Genomic DNA, 21,677 nt, shown 5'->3' with positions numbered 1-21,677 from the left:
TCTTTGCAAGTGGAGAGAGTATAGCTATTGGCCTATAATTGGAGAATTCAGTAGAGCTGCCTCCTTTGTGAAGTGGGATTACATATGACATTTTCCAGATGGTGGGAAAGTTAGATTCTACCATGGTTCCTTTGATTACCTTTGAGATGGGGTAAGCAATAGCATCATCTGGTTTTGATAGGTACTCGGCAGGGAGTTGATCAGCAGAAAGTGTATTGGGTTTCACTGTTTCAATCAAGGTACGGAGAAGTGAAGTGGCGACTGGTTGGCAGCTGAATGCAAGTAGTTTTCCAGGGGTGCTACTTTCAGGACCAGGGGAGCTAGGAGGTAGATGGCTAGCTAGGGCATGAAATGTCTCAGTAAAGAACTGGTCAAAACTCTCAGGAACATCTTCAGGGGTATTATCAATAGTAGCAGCAGGGATTGGGGTTGACGTTTGTCCAGGATGTAGTATATATGACATGCCACCTGACAGGGTATGGCATTACTGGGTTCAGAGAGACCTGTCCCCAGATTGGCTGTGTGGTGGCATCCCACACATGTGTTGTACGTTCCTGGCCAAGGGTGATGGCTGACTGCATACATGTGGCAGCTGTGACATTGACACATGACTCACATAAACCACAACTGGACCATAGAGGCGATTCACAGGTTACCTTTGCACATGCTACCCTAGTAGTGTGATTGCCATGGTGAGTACCAACACATAGGGCCAATGGGGAACAACATACTGAAGGTGTGTATGTGTGGGTGTACCGCTACTGTTTCATAGCACTGACATATATGACTGCACACGTGGGTAAATGCCTGGTAAGACATGTGCAATGTGTCACAGGCAATGTACATGTGTACAGGACAGACAGTGACGTTCTGTCATGTGTAAAGTTGACATACGTATCGTACGCTATGCAGATGTCACTAGAAGTCTACAGAAGCACTGTAACTCTGCATTGCAGGTGTAAGCCGTGTTCCAGGAACCCCAAGCGAACATGTATGCAAACAAAGCTACAGTAAACAGAGCTGGAAGTAGTGCATTATACAACAAAGAAGGGGTAACAATAACAGTAAGTAACAATGCAAATATGTAGGCACTATCAACATGTACCCAGGAATACGCAGCGCAGATGCCCATGGTAGAACTGATATTATGTCATAGTTATTTGTGATTTGGATTACATTGGTACTGCACACATATCTACATGCGCGAACATCCACATGGCATAGTCGTTGTGGGCAACTTGACACCATTACTGTACATGTCCACCATTGCATATCACTACTTGCGTTAGCTTTCCCCCTGTGCTACTCATGTACATGGCTATCTGTTGACAACCTTACCACCGGCATGCAATTATGTGCAGCTGTTATACTTTGGTATGTACTATGGGTGCAGATAACAATTCAGGACATTCATACAGTTACTGCAGCAGGCATGCTGGGATAAACACACAGTCATAGCAGCACACTGTACTGTTACCAACATGATACTACTAATACACTTCTATGTAGTCACCCTGTGCATCAGCAACGTGTTTACCTGTTCCCGCAATGATGGTGGAGATTGCAGGAGGTGGCACAGTGTCATCATATGCACAGGGTGTGGATTAGGTATGCCTGAGTCAGCCACTGATACCACCAATTGACATGTGTGTGTATGTGTGTTGGTGAGGGACAGCAGTACAGGGTGGGGCAGTGTTGGTGCAGTGTGTGTGTGTATGTGGTCGCCCTAGGTGTTAACATTTCGCATGTGTGTATGCAGACACACAGTTCCACCTCATAGCTGCCATATACAGGGGTTTGTGGACACCTACAGACTGCACCTGGCAGGCCATACAGATCAGTGTCTGTGTGCACGGACATGGTACCTGTGCCTGGCAGGGGTGCTACGGACCATATCCAGTACTAAGCCAGACTGGGTACTGTCATCAGAAGCGGGAGTGTGTTGACTGGACACAAGTCCCTGTTGGGACTGTCCAGAGCCACGTGCACATGGTCTCCTGGGGCGTTCCGATGACAGCACAGACCCAGCATTGCTGGGGCTGCTGCTGGCACTATGGGGGTGTGCACGAGCCTGTTGTCGTCCGCGCCGACTGCCAGCTGTTGCTGCTGCCGGCATATGGCCACATCGACGCCGCAAACGCCCACCATTGCCCTGGCTCATGGACATCTGGTTGTGGAACTGCTGTAATATGTCCCCACAACGTCTGTCTATGACATCGGTGAAGTTACGAATAGCATCCGCAATGTCACGCATACTGTCTGTCATGGCTGTGCGACATGCTCTCAGCTCCCTCAGACCCTGTCTGGTGTATCTTTCCATACGTGACTGTGCCTGCATGACAGTCCGAGACATAGCTGAGGTTGACAGACCTCTTTGGGCACGTTGGCCAGAGGCAGTACGCCCACGGATGCTCCCACAAGAACCCATGGGCAATTGTCTGTGTGGTACCATCGGAGGACCCTGCCCATGGCTGCTGTGTGGGGACGCATGTGCCACAGGTACCACATTACCCTGGTCTGTGCCCACTGTATCCTGTCCATCACCTAGGGACAATGGTGACAAAGGATGTACAGGCAGGATGACTGTGCGCAATGATGGGGTTGCCAGCTGTGTACTGTCAATTGGCTGACCAATGGCAGACCCTGACACACCTTCCTGTACCATTACACAAATATCATCATTACCAGTAGCTGTGGCACAGGTTTCAGGTTCTCTGCTGCAGGTCACCAGAGCAGCCCCAGAACCTGTGGGAGGAAGACAGGAAACACAGTTTACAGTCTCCAGACATTGTTATCAGTGATGCACTTATACGCACATGCACACATGCACACATGGACACATGCACACATGCACACATGGACACAGGCACACATGCACACATGGACACAGGCACACATGCAGACATGCACACGTGGACACATGCACACAGGCACACATGCACACATGCACACAGGCACACATGCACACATGCACACATGCAGACATGCACACGTGGACACATGCACATGTGGACACATGCACACATGCACACGTGGACACATGCACACATGGACACATGCACACATGCACACGTGGTCACATGCACACATGGGCACATCCACACATGCACACATGCACACGTGGTCACGTGTACACATGCACACGTGGACACAGGCACACATGCACAGATGCACACGTGGACACAGGCACACCTGCACACATGCACATATGCGCACAGGCACACCTGCACACATGCACACACCCCGCAGTATACACACAGAGCACTACTGAGTTACACTACTGTTACTAGCATTATCAGGACTATTATAGGTTATGTTAAACACACTCACCAGCATGGATGGCCTGCCTTGCTGTAACCCTGGAGGGACCTGCAGAAATGATGAGATTGATGTCAGTGGGCACAACTGTGCCATTAATATTGCATATGATAGAGTGTACAGAACAGTCAAGTGTACATATGGCGTATTACCTGCACGCTCCATGTTGTGCTGCTGTGTGGAACCAGCCTCCATCATAATGCAGGTGTACTGCTGTTGGTGTTCCGGGGCTGGAGCCACAACACTTAGGAGTAGCCCCTCCAGTCTGGTGAGGGGGGGATGTGTGGCCACCCCACCTCCTGTGGCGACCTGTTGCCTGTGGATATCTGATGCACGCTGCCGGACACTTCGGATTAAATCACTGCAGTGATGTTGTACCTGCTCATATGTCCTGTTATGCGTGCCAATATCATTTACCCTACGGACAAGGTCTTGCCACAGTGTGTCCCTCTCCTGCTGATTCTGACTGGTGCAGGAAAACAGGATCTCATACTCCTGCACCAGGCTCTGGTGGATCTCCTCATCTTCCGCCACAGAGTAGGCGGGGTTACGCTGTCGCGCCATCTCCCTGGAAGAGAACACAAACAGGATATCAGCAGACCATGTCAGCAATATATGGCACACATACTATACATGATACTCATGTGTAGTGATATACTACTACTCCCATATGTTGCATGTGTGTGTGTCATGGTGGATACACAGGTACATGGCCAGATATCAGTGCTCAGCTAACACCTGTGCAACAATACCTGCCACATTCCACACAACATAGTAGCATGCCCCATCAGTCACCACACAATGACAGGTGCAATGCACAACCTCACTCTGGGGGTTCATCCCAAGGTACTGTATGTGGGACACCGTCCACTACTGTGATGTGGACAGAAGTTACTCGGCCTGGATATACATATCCCACCACCACCACCAGCACAGTAGACTACTTTGATATGTATGTGATTAGAAAGTTATTCACTTGCTGGGACTAAGATGGTATCCATGCAGCACACTGTGCACTGGGAAGCCACAAGCCACACTGCTGACCCCTTTGCAAATGCTTACCATGGACATGACACAGATTGCATGGAACTTGCAAACACATTTCTAACCCAGACCCTATGCACAAAGGTTAGGCATTCTGTCCGGTGGACCCCAGACAGAGGCAGATTGTATAACAATAGCAGGAGGCTACTGCAGGACAGAGCACATTCACATTAAGGGAAGGCATCTGTGGTCAGCACTGGTACTACGCTACGGTCCATCATAACAATGGCCACGGCCTACTCTAGGAGGGAAATGGACACATACACTATGGATGACCACAAGGCCTTCTTCAGTTATGTTACACATATGGACCACATGCCTCAGATATGCTCTGTGTTAATACACACCTACTTAACAGTCACCAAACACACGGATATTGGCAACAATCTTGCGGACATGTTCGGTGCACGTATCCCCCCTCCTTCTCCCCCACCAGTTGAAATATTTATCACAGCTGGATGTAACCTCTGTATCATCTCACATGTCCAGGTGAGGGCCACCCTCAGCAGAGAAGAACACACAGCATCACTGTGACCTCGTGGTATCCCTGGATGTGTGCTACTGGCACTCCGAGAGGACATACAACCGCATATAACAATGATAATATATCTTGGCCGTACTACAGGATATGTACCTGGACAGTGGCATACAGCAACAGTGGTCCCACACCACTAAGGGGGCACCTCGACTGACCCTGAGAATTACCACATCATATGCATAACGGGCCTGGTCTGCTAAGCTATGGAATTATGCAGTATGGGATGCATATGCAGTGATATCGGGTACCTGCCGACACTTGTTCCCAGCCAGTGTGCCTTTTGGATGGGCTGATCCTGCCTTTTGAACCTGGCTGACCTTTCAAAGCAGTCACTACAGCCATTGCTGGGCCAACGCACAGACAACTGCTGCCAGGATCATGGCCTAAGACTGATTGACATGTAATGTATGGTCATCCCCTTTTGGTGGAACTACGTACACACAACATATCACATGGACATACCTATGGATACAGACCTATGGCACATTTGGAGGGTTCACAGTATGCACACTATTAACCTGCTACTTTGCATTACCTGTGTTTGTCGCAGCTGGTTGCGTTACCACTGCTTCTGCTTGCTGCTGCTACTGTCAGTGCTGACAGCTTCGGGTGACAGAGTCACAGTGTATTTTTTTTTTTTGCTCTCTCTCTCTATCTCTCACTTCTCGCTCTCCCTCTGTCTGCTTACAGACAATGCAATGAATGTATTGCATGTGGGGAGTGTTAGCACTGGATGCTTTTGTAGGTATCTGCATAGGTCCATGTGATGGCCTCTGCACCAATTGTAAGCCAGCATTTGCTAATTGCATACAGCCAGTTGTGTACTGATTGCAGTTCTCACTGTGATTTCAGGTCAGTGCTATAAAAGGGTATGTGGGATAGGCGTTGCCCTTTCAGATTGTGAGGGTGGGGACCATGCTGCTATACTGTGGACAGTGTTCTGTGAGTGTAAAGGTTAGTATCTCTCTCATGATTCAGGCTGTTTTGTATATTCACATTTCTCCAATCCTCTCTCATGTTCCCTGTAGCAAGTGTGTATGTACAATGACTCCTACAACTATATATTTATATATATATATATATATATATATATATATATATATATATATATATATACATATACATACATTTATATATGTACTTTAACTGACCTTATTATCTACAAGCTACCAACTAGCATGGCTGTTTCTGTTCACACACTACTATTATGGAAATCCAGTAGTTTTGACAATAATTTTAAATGACATGTTTTGGGTACTACACATCCTATATTCCCTTTACGTTCATTCCTACTATTACATGTTATATTTATTTTAGCACAATGTTTTCGTATAAGAGTCATGGCTTTGTGGTAGGTCGTACAGACTAGTGTTTCCAAGGTCCAGGGTTTGGGACTGACAGTGGGATTTTATTTTGCTTTTGAACTGAGTACAGGACCTGTCAATCAAAGTGACTAAGGCACTTTTAAGCAGTTGTAATCAGGTTAGCGCTGGTTTGCGCGGAGCTCACGCATGCGCACTGCCGTTTAGCTCCACGCACACACGCGCACTCCCGCTTACAACCGCTTAACGGTGCTTACTCTGGCGCACGCACACCCGTGCTATTTTCTTTGAAAGAAAAGAAAATGGGGAGACAGGAAAGTGGTGAAAAAGGGGTCACAAAGAGGGTAAGACAGTAGGGAAACAAGCTTGGGATGTGCAGGAGGGATGTAGGTAAGGCCCATAGCTGCTCATTTCTTCATCAGCAACAGCTGTGCATATGTATGTAATTTGGTGTGATATTTGAAACCTTCCACCCCTGAAAGAGGTGTCAGGACAACAATAATACTTGTTGTACAGCCAATTGTAGTTGATAGGTTCCATGTCCAGCAGACATGTGTGCGGAATGGGCAGCTATGTATGGGGCATAATTTTTTTGTGGGTACAGAGTGCCCTTTTTTTTTTTTTTTTTTTTTTTCAGGTGAGAGTTGTATGTCAGGTGAAGGAGGTTGGTACAGCTGGGGAGGTAGGTTGGGTAGGTAAACAGACAAGACAAACAAGACGCATACAGGGGTGGTGTATGACACGTGTGGGGGGTTACACAATTGACGAGGATGGAGGTTTGGATATCCAGAGCCCATGAGCCCACAGATGGCAACAGTGGAACTGATATCCCCACCCATAGGCAGTTGCCACTGTTCCTTCACTGCCCAGGACGGGGCTGTGCTGGGGGCTGTGTAGGCTGGGCAACAGGCATGCCCGTTAGTTGCACCACCCGTGCCTCGAGCTGGCGTAGGGGATCGAGAACAGAGTCCCGAATCTCCCTATGCACCAAGTCCGGACGCTACAGAGGGTGAGTGGTGGTTCTCCTCTGGCCACACTTGCAGAAGGGGGGGCGAGCCCCATCCCCTGCAACACTTCCACCCGCAGGTGGCACAGGGCCACCGGAGGAGGGTCCGGATTCGGCACTAGTGCCAGGTGCACTCGCCAGCTGAGGTGGGAGAGGTGGGTCCACTGGAACCCGCCTTCCCTGTCATCCGATGTTTTGCATTATGTCATGACAGTTTGGGTTAGTGACATATAATACCATTCACAATTAGTTGTAACAGCATGCATTAGTATTCCCATTAACCAAACACCCAGATATTCACACCATTGAATAGCGTGCATAACACATGCATAATTTGAACAGAAATACACAGTCCAACAACATGCAGGGTTAATTGATGGCAACAGACCATCAGGTGTGGATGTATGAACAGGGCAGATGCATCAACGGACATGCAAATATATATGACCCAACAGGACAAACATCCAGGGGTGTTAATTGTGATTGCACATACCATTTTCACGTGGAATGGGTTATATGTGGTTATAGGGTGGGGTAAAGAAAATAATATTAACACCTTCGAATAACAATACATATGCTGTACATTTCTAATAGCTACAGTTATATACACACTACTGTTCTAACTACAGTTTCCTATATGATAACTATTTCAACTTGGTGATAGGACTGTTACTGCAACATCAATATACATTTTATTGTTCTTCATACACATTCATATCTAGCTTTGTTCAGCTACATCATCCTGCTACATTTGCTTTGTATAGCTGTAGACAAGTGTGGATGTTTGGTATATCAGAGAATCATCTTATCTGCATATTGCAGACTGAGAGCAACATATCCAGATTTTGGGATACACATTCCAGATGCAGCAATACTTTGAACAGATTTCACTGTTTGGTTTTGAATCTCACATGTATTTCATTCTGTCTTGACTGCAGTATACTTTATTCAGGGGTTATTACTATTGTATTGCTGGATTCATGACACTTTCTCACACTCTCTCACTTGCTTTCATTTTACTATTCAGGATGGTACTTACTTCTAGGCTTTATTGACATGTTTTACCTGTAGTTATTACAATCCTTTCCACCAGTCTCACTTCTGTCATGTTTCAGTATTTCAACAGGGATATATTTCACATGAGATTTCATCATCTTCTGCAGCTATACTTTTCAGCCTACTGCAGTTTGTGTACTATTTTCTTACAGGTAGGGCATTTTTATTTCAGAATATATGTCAGACAGTTTCATTTTTCGGTTTAACTTACAGGCTGAAACACACTTTTGTAATCAAGCAATACTTGCAGACACTTTCACACTCTTACTTGCACATTTTATTCCTTACTGACTACACTGCACTCTTTTGCTGACTGTCATACTTTTATATTTCTTTACAGTTACTGGTAGTGGATTATTGACCTGCCTGGTGGCGCAACCGCACCAGCCTATCGCCATAAGCTCTGCGGTTCGCAGAACGGACACCTGCAGCTGTAATATTAATGAAGTAATATTGGAATACACATCTCCATAATATAAGCTAGTTTAATTTCTTACATACATAATTAAATGTTACTTACTCAGTAGTGGGGCTTTGGGTTTTTGCCGGGCCTCCTGGATCCAAAGGTTCAGTTGGTCCTGCTTGCGTCTCTTCAGGTCCGCATGGTGGTGACGGACCTGCTCACCAGTCCTTGGAATCCCTGTGGCACTGGTGAGATCATGAGCCAACTGGTCCCACACCTCGGCCCTGTATGCTCCCCAGAGGACCTGGCCCTGCATGAGTTGGGCCTCATGATTATGGACTAGGAGCCAGACCATGTACCTGGACTCCTCAACACCCCACCTCTGTGCTCGAAAGCAACTACCCTCTTCTACTCCTGTCATTCTGCCTGCAGGTCAGTTCTACAATAGTTTATGCTATGTATTCCCGCCTATGGGGCTTATATAGTCCGTTTTTCCCGCACATATCTGTGATTGGCCATTTTGGAATTGTATCAACTTCAGTAAACCTGCATTGTCATGCTCCAGTTTGTATTCATTCCTATATATTAGCTATTATTGCATTTAAAGGTGCTGCTGTCATGGCTTAGTGGTTCTGTACCTTGACTATGGTGTATAGTATCCCGGGTTCGAACCTGGCCACTGCTTTTTCTTTTTCATGACTGTCTAGACATGCTGAGGGGTGTGTCTGTGTAAAGGCAGTTTTGATACGGCTTGCTCAACGTTGCCCGCTGGTTAGCTTGTTTGCGCGGTGCGTAGCTCTGCGCAAATGGGGTACGCTGGTTTAAGCCTCATTTGGCTATCGGCACGCATATTACGCTCAGCTCAGTTAGGGGCACATAGATTTAGCGTGTTAGACCACTGCTCAGCTACGGGCACTCATTTTGCACCAGTTAAACCACTGCTCATCTACGGGCAGATGCACTCACTCTGTTAAACTGTAGCTCAGCTATGGGCACATCTGGCATTTTTTATTCTTTTGTTACCTCACATTTCTTCAATATAAATGGGCTATTTCATTACATTTTACATAAATTGTGGTTTTATGTGTACATATTTGTCAGGGACTTGCTTCCTGCTTATTTTGCTAAAAAAAAAATTGGTGTTGTGGGGGCTCGAACCATGAATGCCTGCTCTTCAGCCAACATCTCTATCTCTACGCTATTGCTTCGTGACTTATTTTGCATATTTAGTTCTTATATGCTTTCCCACTGACTGCTAACTGTAGCTGTGCTACGGGCACGCCCGCGCAAACGAGCGAACTCACGGTTAAACATTTTTACAATTTAAAAAAAATATATAACATGTTTATTTATATGTTTTCTGTTCATAGTCTGTGGGGGCATGTGTTGTGTTCTGTTTATTCACATTTCCGTGGACTCTGTCGTGGGTGTTTACTTTGGGAACTTTTCCTCTTCTGGGGGCGTGTCCGCTTACAGGGCTCGGCCTACGGACACGCCCCCTACTGTCTTACACGGACCGTGTTGGCCTTAAGTGTGATTCAGCATGCTCTCATGAATATGCAGAGCATGCTGACATCACTCCGTTTAACTGCAGCCTCCGTGTATGAGTTATAACTCTTACACGGAGGCTTTGTGAATCCTGCCCATAATGTAAGTCAGGAATAGACCCACTGCAGTACCCAATAAGACAAAAGATAAGAAAGGTAAAGAAAAAAGGGAGAGAAAGAAAGTGAAAAAAACACATATACAACTATGAGTGTACTAGTATAAATCTAATCATCTAAAGTACTATACATATATTTTCAGTATAAACTCTACCATTCTTCTATAGAAAACTCAGGAATAGAATTTGCTTTTTAGTTCTGCAGTATCATTCTCTTAGTTTTAATTTTCAATGACTTAGTACATTTCAATTCAAACAAAAGGTTATAAGGTGTGAACTCAGTTTTATCTTTTACTAATAACATTATTAAATAATATTTTTTTACAATAATTTTGTATTTGAGAACATGTCCACCACCAAAAGTGTTGCAAATTAGCTGTCTCAATACACAAACACACACACTCACTTTATTATAAAATGTTATTTTGGTTATACTTGCTTTTATGGATATCAGGATGCAACTGTAAATGTGTGCAAAAAATAATAGTATGATTTTCATAGCAAACTAGGTTTAAATTATGTAATTTTTAACTAATTATAAAATTATGTATCAAGTAAAGTGCTGCTGTTCTGTTGATATCTCATGTTCAGTTTTGAGATGAAAGCAGTTAATCAAGTGTAGTTTATTCTTAAATAGTTTTGGTTTTGCTTTCCTTTTACTGTTTGTTTCATTTGATTATTTCATTTTACTTTAGTTATTTTAGTCAATTTTATATATTTTTTTGTTTTATTTAATACCAAAATACTGAAACCATCATATAAAAATAATTCATAAGCCTATCTATTTATATCATAGCAGTCAGTATACTCCACACTAAAGCATGCATGCAACAGAAATTAACCAAATGCTACATGGGGTACATTTACTAAGACTGACAGTCACTCTCTCTCTACACACCCAACATCATATAAATCAAATGCATGTAATGTTTGAAACATTTAACTGATTATATAAAATATTTTATTTATCTAAATTAATAAAACAAATCCTGAATCGTGTAATAGAACAGTACCCCTGGGATTCAATAACGCCTGCAATAAGTGTAAATCGTTCTGAGTGAACGGACAACACAGATATAATTCACACCTTCTTTATAATTTTCCTGCTGTTATTTTTTCAGGTTTTAATACTGACAGGGATTCATAAACATTGCCACAAAGTGTAGACTACATCTACACTTAGTGTAATCTTTCAGAGTGACTAGAAAGCAAAACAAATGTGATAAGAATGTTCTTGAATATATATAGTGTACACTTAGTGTAGACTTTATTGAATCTGGTGGGCTGCGTGTAGTCTACACTTTGTTGTAATTTTTATGAATCCTTGTCAATATTTAAAGCTGCAAGAAAATCAGTAGGACAACTAATATTAGGAGGAAGAAATTGAAAGTTATGCCTGTCTAGTCTGTTCATTCAGAATGGTGTCCACTTAGTGCACAGTTAGTGCAGTCATTATTGAGTCCCAGAGTACATTTATTCCAGCTACACTCTCACAGAACTTTGAAGTACACTGTTATTAAACCTTCAGACATTGCTTTCAGTAGTACAGCATATCTAAAGCCACATCTAAAAGATATCCAATATAGTACCTTGCACTAATGTTTTCCAAAAGTAATTGTAGTGAATGAAAGTCAATCATATGACTATAAGTGGTATTTATAATCATTACATGCATGTATAACAGCAGTCTGGCACAATTAATAAAGGCTATTTACTCTCATGCATGGTAGCCTTGAATAAACTTATGTAAATGAACGTTTAATGAGATTCTAATGAGAAATGTCTACAAACAGCTAAAGTTAACTTTGAACCTAGCACCACTCTTAAGTATTCAACTGCGGTACCACCTTTAGCATTCTTGTAAGAAAAGCGCAGTCCGGGTCTGAACTGTCTGCAAACAGCTACAGTTAACTTTGAGTATGTGTCTACCTGTTTGAGCCAATATTCATTTTCCCCTGGAGAGCACTCTGCTTTGGCTCGTAAGCAGCCCCCCCACACACACACACACACACACACACCTTCCACTTTCTCTTATTCCCTTCTGTTAGCAAATAGTATCCATAACTGATCAATACTGTGTGTTTGTTAATTTAAACTATGACCACAGTAGCCTACTGATACAAGGTTATCCTGTTTTTCCACCTGAGAAATTAAGAAATGACTTACAGTTTCAGAGCAGTCCTTGGTCAATTGTGATTGTTTCTTAACACATACTTGTCTTTGCTTTGTGATTGTTTCCAGCCCCTCATATGAGCAACTAACAGGGTCTCTACCCGCTTCGCTCCTCACCCTGCCCCCTATTCCCTCCTGCCCCCAGTGGTCCCACCTTTATTGCACTCAAACCCCTCCCATCTTTCCAATAGCCAACCACAGCGCTAACCCAACACTACCTCCTCCATCTTCCCACTACTCTCACACCTCCTCAACTAACATGTACAAACATACCTTTCCTTTGCTCACTGCACGCACTCTCCTTGCATATCTTACATCCTACCAAAGCTCCATCATTCCCCCACTCAACCATTACCACTGTACTACTACTCACATCACCACTCATGTCTCACCCACACTCAGATCCCCTCCCACCAGCTCAAGAACCATCCCTATGCACCCCCACATATTCTACCAACTATATTACTCAAACATAAAGTATCCCTACAACTTAACATAGTAACCCTCCCACCATACCTATTACCCACAGAGCACAATCATAAAGTTTCCCTTATAAACAAACACATTCAAAAACAGAGAAAACTAATAATCTCATGCATATCAAAACTAGCCCTAAGTGGAGACATCCACCCCAACCCTGGCCCTACCATCTTCAACCCCAATCCTCATAATCAAACTAGAAACCACAACTTCTCCCATATTACAGCCAATAGAAAGCCAAGTGGCTTCCTTCTACTAAGTCTAAATATTAGAAGTATATCCAACAAAGTCCATGAACTCCATGCCACCATAGACTTGTACTCCCCAGATATAGTCATCCAGACAGAAACCTGGCTAAAACCTCACATTACCAGTGAGCAAATACTCCCTACAGGTTATGGCATACTAAGAGTAGACCGGCTAAACAAAAAAGGAGGTGGTGTAGCTATAATATTTAAACAGCATCTAAACATCCAGATCTTAAAATCATCAGCTCCACAAATAGGCAATGAAGAAATAATATATACCAACCTCAAAATTAACCAAAACAAAACCATGAACATAATTGGATGCTACTTCCCACCTGGCCAAAACATCCCTCCACTAGAAAACCTCCTCAGCTGGTCTACCCACCATCTCCCCCAATAAACTATAATCTTAGGTGATTTCAATATTGACTGGCAATCCTGTTCTGGCAACAATCCAACCCATCATGTACACCTTCATGGCTTCACCCAACTAGTCCAGTCACCAACCAGGATAAATAAAAACTCCAGCAAGCACACTACCCTGGATTGGATACTAGTCAGTAAGAGCCCCTAGTCATATATAACAGGTTGCTTATCAGATAGCCTCAGTGATCACTCCCCAACATTCCTACTCAAAAAATACCTATACCAAGCTAAACCTGTCATCTACCGTCAAATACATAAAAAACTAAACTTTAACCCACTCACATTCATCTCATCCCTCAAAGAATGTAACTGGCATCCTCTAAAGTGCCTCAGTCTAGATGACGCAGTTGAATTTTTTAATACTACCTTCCTGAACATCCTTAATTACCATGCCCCCATAAGATTTTCCAGAACCAAAGCACAACCCTCCCCATGGCTACAGAAAACCACTAAGTCAGAAATGAAAAACAGGGATAAAGCCTGGGAGCACTGGCGCAAAACCAAAACCCCCTCAGCTAGACAGAAATTCCTAGAACTACGCAATAGAGTCAAAAAGCTAATAAAACAGAACAAATTCCAATACTACCAGTCTGCCCTAGACTCCTCACAACACAGCCCCAAACAATTCTGGTCCTCCATAAACTCCATCCTCCAGCCAGGTAAAGTCAGTACCCCTCCTCCTAACATCCTTCACTCCTCAGAAAATATTGCTACCTCATTCAACAAACACTTCACCCAAACCATACCATCACTAGCTAAACAACACAACCCCCCCTCCCCTCCAACCCACACCATCAACTAGTAATTTCTCCACTGCCTTCTCTTTTTCTCCTGTACCTACCTCCAACATAAAAAAAAACTCTTAACTAAACTTAAACCCACCAAATTAGCAGCAGACAACCTCCCAAGTGAATACCTACAAATCGCAGCTGATGCTCTGGCCTACCCAGTATCCATCTTGATTAACCGATCTCTGTCAGAAAGTTACATTCCCACACTGTGGAAAGTATCACATATAATTCCCCTCCACAAAGGCGGACCGGACCCTCCGCAGAACTAACCAATTACCGCCCCATAGCTATTCTCTCTCCACTCTCCAAAATACTAGAGAGATGCATACACTCTCAGGTCTCAGACTACCTCCTTACTAACAACCTCCTTTCCAGTACTCAGCATAGTTTCCGACCAAACCATAGCACCACCACTGCTTTACTCTCCTTTACTAACACTATCCTTCAGCATAAAAACAATGGATATCTCTCCTCTGCTACTTTCCTAGACCTATCTAAAGCATTTGACATGGTCCCACACAAACAACTTATCTCTGCCCTCAATAACCTATCCTTCTCACAATCAGTCACCAACTGGTTTCAGAGTTACCTGTCTGACCGCCAACAATCCGTTGTATGACAGAATGACATATCTCCCCAACTACCTGTCTCCATAGGGGTTCCCCAAGGATCCATCCTTGGACCCCTACTCTTCTCTGTTTACACGAATAATCTAGCCTCTCCCACCAAACATGGCACACTCATACAATACACAGATGACTTGACCATCTGCTCAGCCCAGTCCCTACCAAACTACAAAAAAGTCACACAGGAAGCCTTTTCCTCTGTTGAAACATGGTTATCCAATGCCCAATTAATACTCAACCCAAACAAAACTAAACTACTCATCTTCCAACCCACCAAACATACTCAAAACAACTCTAACTTTAACATCACAGCAAAAGACAACACCACTATATACCCAACTGAACACACCAAATTGCTAGGAGTGGAAATAGACAATAAACTAAAATGTGACTTTCACATATCCATGACCATAAAAAAGTCCACAAAAAAACTAAGAGCATTATACAGAAATAAGCAGTTTCTCACCAAAGCAGCAAAGATTTCAAGTAGCAAATTCCCACCTTATCTCCACCCTACTTTATGCCTCTCCAATATATACCAACCTAAGGCAATGTGATCTAAACAAGCTAGAGACCTGCTACAACAAAATCACCAAATTCGCCACAGGAGCATCCTACCGTAGTCACCACTGTCTCTCACTTGCTGAACTGGACTGGCTTGAACTCCCTCACCTCCTTCAGTGGTATCAACTCTCACTCACCCACAAACTAGTAAACCATCCACTAAATGTTCCATCCCTCCAGAATCTACTCCAACCCTATCGCACCACCAGACCACTAAGATCCAGCAACAAAAATCACTTGCAGATCACTAAAGCCAATAACTCTGCTGGTGAAGCACTATTCTCGTGCGCCATAGCCAAATTATGGAACTCACTCTCACCCACAATTACCTCCGTACCATCATGCACCCACTTCAAAACTTTACTAAAAGCGCACCTAAAAACATGCTGGCTATGCCCTTGCAACTCCCGCTCTAATATCATCCACCCCATCCAACCACTACCTTTCTTTCCACTCCACTAACTACCTGGATTATAGCAAGCTCAGATGCTCATAAGCCTAGTACTTATTATACAGCAGGAACTTCTCATTGTAACATTTGTTAATGTCTGTTATGTACTTCACAAATAAAGATTCTAGTTGTCTACTGATGTACTATGTTCTTCATCTGAAAATATGTTGTAAGTAATTGCTATGTTAAATTGTTAATCGCTATGTAATCCAATGAAACTACTGTCTGTTTATTTTACTGTGGAGCTTTTCTCCCTGGGCCTCCACTGAAAATGGACCTACGTCCAGTCGGACACTCCCAGTCAACAAATTTAAATATATAAATAAATTAAATAAAAATAATAAAATAAGTTATATAGTACTTCTTATGCAAATATGCCCCGTTCCCACAACATGCATGTATAACAGCAGTCTGGCACAATTAATAAAGGCTATTTACTCTCATGCATGGTAGCCTTGAATAAACTTATGTAAATGAATGTTTAATGAGATTCTAATGAGAAATTATATAGTACTTCTTATGCAAATATGCCCCCTTCCCACCTATTTGTGATTCATAGTCTTTTTTGAGACTTTTCTGAGCTGCCCACAGATGAGTTATAAAAGGCAGAATCTCACCTTTTTTATCTACTTTGGATTTGGAGAGGATGCTTGCTGCTGCTGGCAGCCTAACTATTTCCCAGTGTGACTTGCTCTTCTTGGCTGAGTCAAAACTGCTTGCACACAGCAGAACTCACTGGCCAAGAGGGTGAACATACATGCAAAAAATTACTAATTATAATTTTTATAATCAGGAAATTCTTGATAGGTTTACAGTGGACAGGAACATTTTAAGGGCTATATTGAGTGTGTATGGTACAGAGACAGGAACTGTGTGTGTGTGTGTGTGGGGGGGTGCATGGCCTTCCTATAACTGTGCATACTTAGGTTTGTATAGCCCTCACTATACTTGCCCAAGAGATCTTCCAGAAACAGACTGGGGCAGTTTGTGTATTTCTAAGGCTTTTCAGCATTTACTCTGCATGGATCATTACATTATATGTCCCCAAGTCACCTCAGGACTGAGCCCAAACCGTGCATGCCTTTTATGGGGTATCATATTTCCCTGAAATGCTTTGTGCAATAGATTGCATCCATGTTGCCATTATGTCTCCATCTGGTCCATGGGGGGAGTGATACTGCAATAGGAAGGGCTACCATTTCATTAACTGCCAGGTAGTAAGTGATGCATGGGGATGCATCTCCAACTGCTGGCCCAGCATCCTGGCAGTGCCCATGATTACCATATCTGGTAAGCAAGATGGTAGGATGCCCTATGGCATACCTCTCAACCTGGAAACATCAAAAATCTGGACAAAGGCCCATGAAAGTAGGTACAACAGACCAAACATATGTATGCTAATTAACAGACCATTTGCATACAACATGATGTAACCCTGCCTACTCTAATGGAATTGTGGGATACCAACATTCAAATGCAAATCATTGACTCCAATTGAAGAGTAGTCTGTCATACAGCTGTCAAAGGGAAATGACTCACCATAGCACTAGAAGGGACAAGGATGCTGCTGAAAGTCATTTTTAAGTTAGTAAAGAGTTTCTATGTATAGATATTTCAACTCTATAACATATTGAGTGACCAGAGAATTATCAAGCATACGTTGTAAAGGAAAAACAAAAACAATACTTATTAAGATGCAATTATTGAGCCATCTGGCTCAAAACTCAAGAAAAAAAATTAACAGAACCATGACAAACTATACAAATTAGGCACTGACCTACTAACCAGATGCATGCAAAAACAATTGCAATCAAAATTTTACGCACACACAGCAACACAAATACACACTTCCTACAAATGACAACAGAATAGGTGTCAAGAAGGGAAGAAGTAGAACTAAAAGTTAACCTGCTGTCCCTACGACTAGGACCTAACTGATACATCATGTTTTCATAATCACATTTAAGAAAGTAACTAAGTCACATAAAAATAAGCCATATGCAAATCCAGTACAGTAAAAGCTTTCTGTAAGCACAGACAACTCTTTCAATCTAGCAGCAAACATTTAGGTATGGTTGAGTTCAGTCCATTGTTATACAGAGAGGGTGTGTGCACAGTTTACTTCCATCGCACAGACAATTGGGGACTAGCATAACTTGCACTCATTTTCTGGCTTAATTTTGCGTAGCAAATCTTAGGTACTATCCGTTGGTGCCAAGGATATATGCTCTTGGCATACTATCTTATTTATCCAGTCTACTCCCATAATGAGACCACATTTCTCTTATTTATTCTTTTTTACTTACCTTGAGGTTGAGCCGCTAGAGCTGGAGAAAGTACATTTCCTCATTGTTGTGTCTGACTGACTTTGTCTGTCCCTCAGCCTATACTGCACTGCACTAGTCTGCAGAACTTAAATTGTGCACAGTTCCGCTGCTGCTATTCCATGTTTGTGGTCTCATCATCTAAAATGCAGTGAGAATAGATATTAAAGACAATACGGTTCCCTCACTAAAATTTTGATATGTCTGCATTTATCTAGAATGTCGATATAATTACTTGCAGGTACTGCTGAGTCACTTTTTAAACACCAAAAAGTAACTTTTAAACAAACAGGCTTTAAATTTTCATCAGATATTGTTATTGGTGTTCCCTGGCTGCCATTATTGTATAGCAAGAATTTTTTCTGACTACAAATATTTAGTTTAGAAGGGGCCAATCCTAAATGCTACAGCTTACATTGACTTATTTGTCCGGTATAGAAAAAATGCTGCAACAAGCTATGGCTGTGCATAGAAACAATTGAAGAAACAGAATCCTGATATTGCAAGTTGGTCTAATAAACTTTTAATTGATCTGCTTGTAGTTTATTGTATTGAATTTATAAATTCATGACAAAAAAAAAAATACTAACAATTTAATCAGGCAATACTTCAATATACAAAACGGGGGTAACATACTCAGCCTTATACACTATATATTTAGGGGCATAAATCACACCAGTCCAGTTTAATAAGCAAACAAAAAAAAATCAAAAGGTGCACTGCCAAAAGAAAATGAATTTTTCCATTGGGTAGGTAAAAGAATCTATGATTTTTTGGAAAGTCATTCCCGATTTCCAAATAAGAAAATACCTTCTGTACTGGGCAAAAGACAATTGGCCTGAAATGGATGTAAGTTTTGTGGTCAGATAGACCTCTACTGGCAGCTGCCAGCCACACAAGCAACTGCTATGCAACAGTACAAGGCATGGCTCTGAATTAAACTTCAATGAAAAGGAAAAAAATTGCTCCGTCCAGCCAACTACAGAGTCTCTCTGCTACCATAGACCTCACACTGTTACAACTTTAAGAATCCATGAGCTTAAATGTTAAAATGCTAAGAGCTAACAACTAGTAAAATATCAGTAAACAAAGGTATGCTACTCTCACCGTACATGCATGAAGCAGACAACACAAATTATGAGGAAAAAATCACAAGAAACAAGTTATCTATTCCCACAGCTCAACCCATACACACAACAGAATCAAATGCCACATGAACCCCCAACAGACAAAAAATCTTTGGCACTTTGTTAATAGTCTTAAACGTAAACAAATCAAACATCTGGAATGTTCACAGTCTGCCCTAGATCTCATAATGAAAATAGTCAATTAACTCTAAAATTTGACTACTTAAGTGAGAAAACACACGTTTCATATAGTGATACTATACCCAACATGCAAGTGTAAGAGTATAATCATACTTCTCAACCTCTTAGATTAAGAAATCTGGACAAAGCCATAAATAAAAGTGGGACAAAGGCCCAAAATAGGAACAGTTTTTAAATATTACCGTTACAAGCTTAGAAAGTTGATAGAATAACAATTTTTTCATTTACATGAAATTTCAGAAGGGTTTCAAGTCTGAAACACAAATGTATGTCATTATTTTTTAACTTAAATCTTTAATGCTTTACCACAAATCTGACAGAGAACAATTTTTATGAAAAACAGACCAAAAATATGAGGCAAAAATCTGGGCATTCTGCAAAAATCTGTACAGCTGAGAGGAATGTTTATAATCACCAACATCAGCTCAGTCAGTACAATCCCTCATCAAAAGTTTTTCAGATGAAAAGCACATACAATGGTATGCATTAGTTTGAATGACATACAGAAAAAGATTTTAAGAAGTGTAAATGACATGCTAGAGATCATGTTAAAATGTACCAACTCAAAGATAAAAGTTTTGATGTTTTTAACTATAAAAAAGTGTTCTATCTACATCCTAATTTAAAAAAACAGTTCTCATCTTAATACTGTACTTAGCACATTAGCTAATACTCCTATCTTATTTGCAAACTTAAACCCCTTTAAGTTTCACCTAACTTAGCTAAAGACATGTTAAGCTTGCCCACAACATTATCAGAGGTGCCACTACCGCCGTTCTCAGGGGGCTGAACTAAGCCCAATACCACTCATGTTTACCGAAATAACATTTATCAGTCACTGTTACAACAGGCCCATCACCAGAGTTACAAAACAATACCCCACCACCAGTCGATAAAATATATACCAACACCTTTACCACAGAAAGCCAATGAACAATTAAATATGTAGCCAATCAGCAACAACATCCAGTGGCTGTAAACAACTTATTTATTTATTTTTTAAATCTCCTGCCCAAGACCTGAGTCTCCAAGTCAGACAGGCAGTCAAGCACTGCCAAATGAAGCTGATGTCATCACGCAGGCTCCTGCACATTGATGATGTTGTGGGATACACGGGCGATGCGTGCCATAACATAAAATCGTAAATAAAAATTAAAAAAAATCAGAAATTAAAGGGGCCACTTGGGAGTTCATAGCACCCCAGGATTTTACCCTCAAAACCAGACAATACTAAGGAATTTGGTATAGCTGAGAGGTATGCCCCATGGTCACCTTGTTGGTAAGTAGAAATTTTAATTTTAATCATCTAATTAGTTATTCATAGTAAAATGTATTGTTTATTACTAAACTGTTCTTCCTTTGTTATGTCTCCTCACTTTTCTTCTTTTCTTGTGTTTTTGAAGTAATAGGATCATAGAAAGTTACTAGGCTATTGGCCCTGAGGCCCTTATAAGCCTAGCCAAGAGTTTAGGCCTTGTATAGACAAATCAGCACTCGATGCTCCTGTCCAGCAGGGACACAGATGGAATGCCAGGGATGTATTTTCTATTTCCCATCCAGGTGTCCAGTAATGCAGGCTATCCTAACCCTGGCCTATGACCCCTGTGAGGAATCCAGTAGGACCTGCAGAAGAAAGGTGTAACACCACCCTTGTCCCGACATGGATTATCATTGAGAGAGTGTTTGGAAAGAGACCAGCTGACATAATGGTTAAGGTCTTCACCTCCCATTCACATGGTATAAGGTTCAATCCTGACCTACGGCCAATGCCTCTTTAGAGCTTTGCATGTTCTCCCCATCTCTCTCCTCCCACCTCTGAAAAATATACTGAACATTTCCATCTCAGATTCACCAAAGAATGGAGCTGGGGATGGCATCACAAACTCTACATGGTGCCCTATATAGGGAAGAGTTGTA

The sequence above is a fragment of the Protopterus annectens genome, chromosome 6.part0 (assembly GCF_019279795.1).
Source record: "Protopterus annectens isolate FY-2018-M chromosome 6.part0, PAN1.0, whole genome shotgun sequence".
NCBI classification, from domain to species: Eukaryota; Metazoa; Chordata; order Ceratodontiformes; family Protopteridae; genus Protopterus; species Protopterus annectens.
This window is presented reverse-complemented; position numbering follows the sequence as displayed.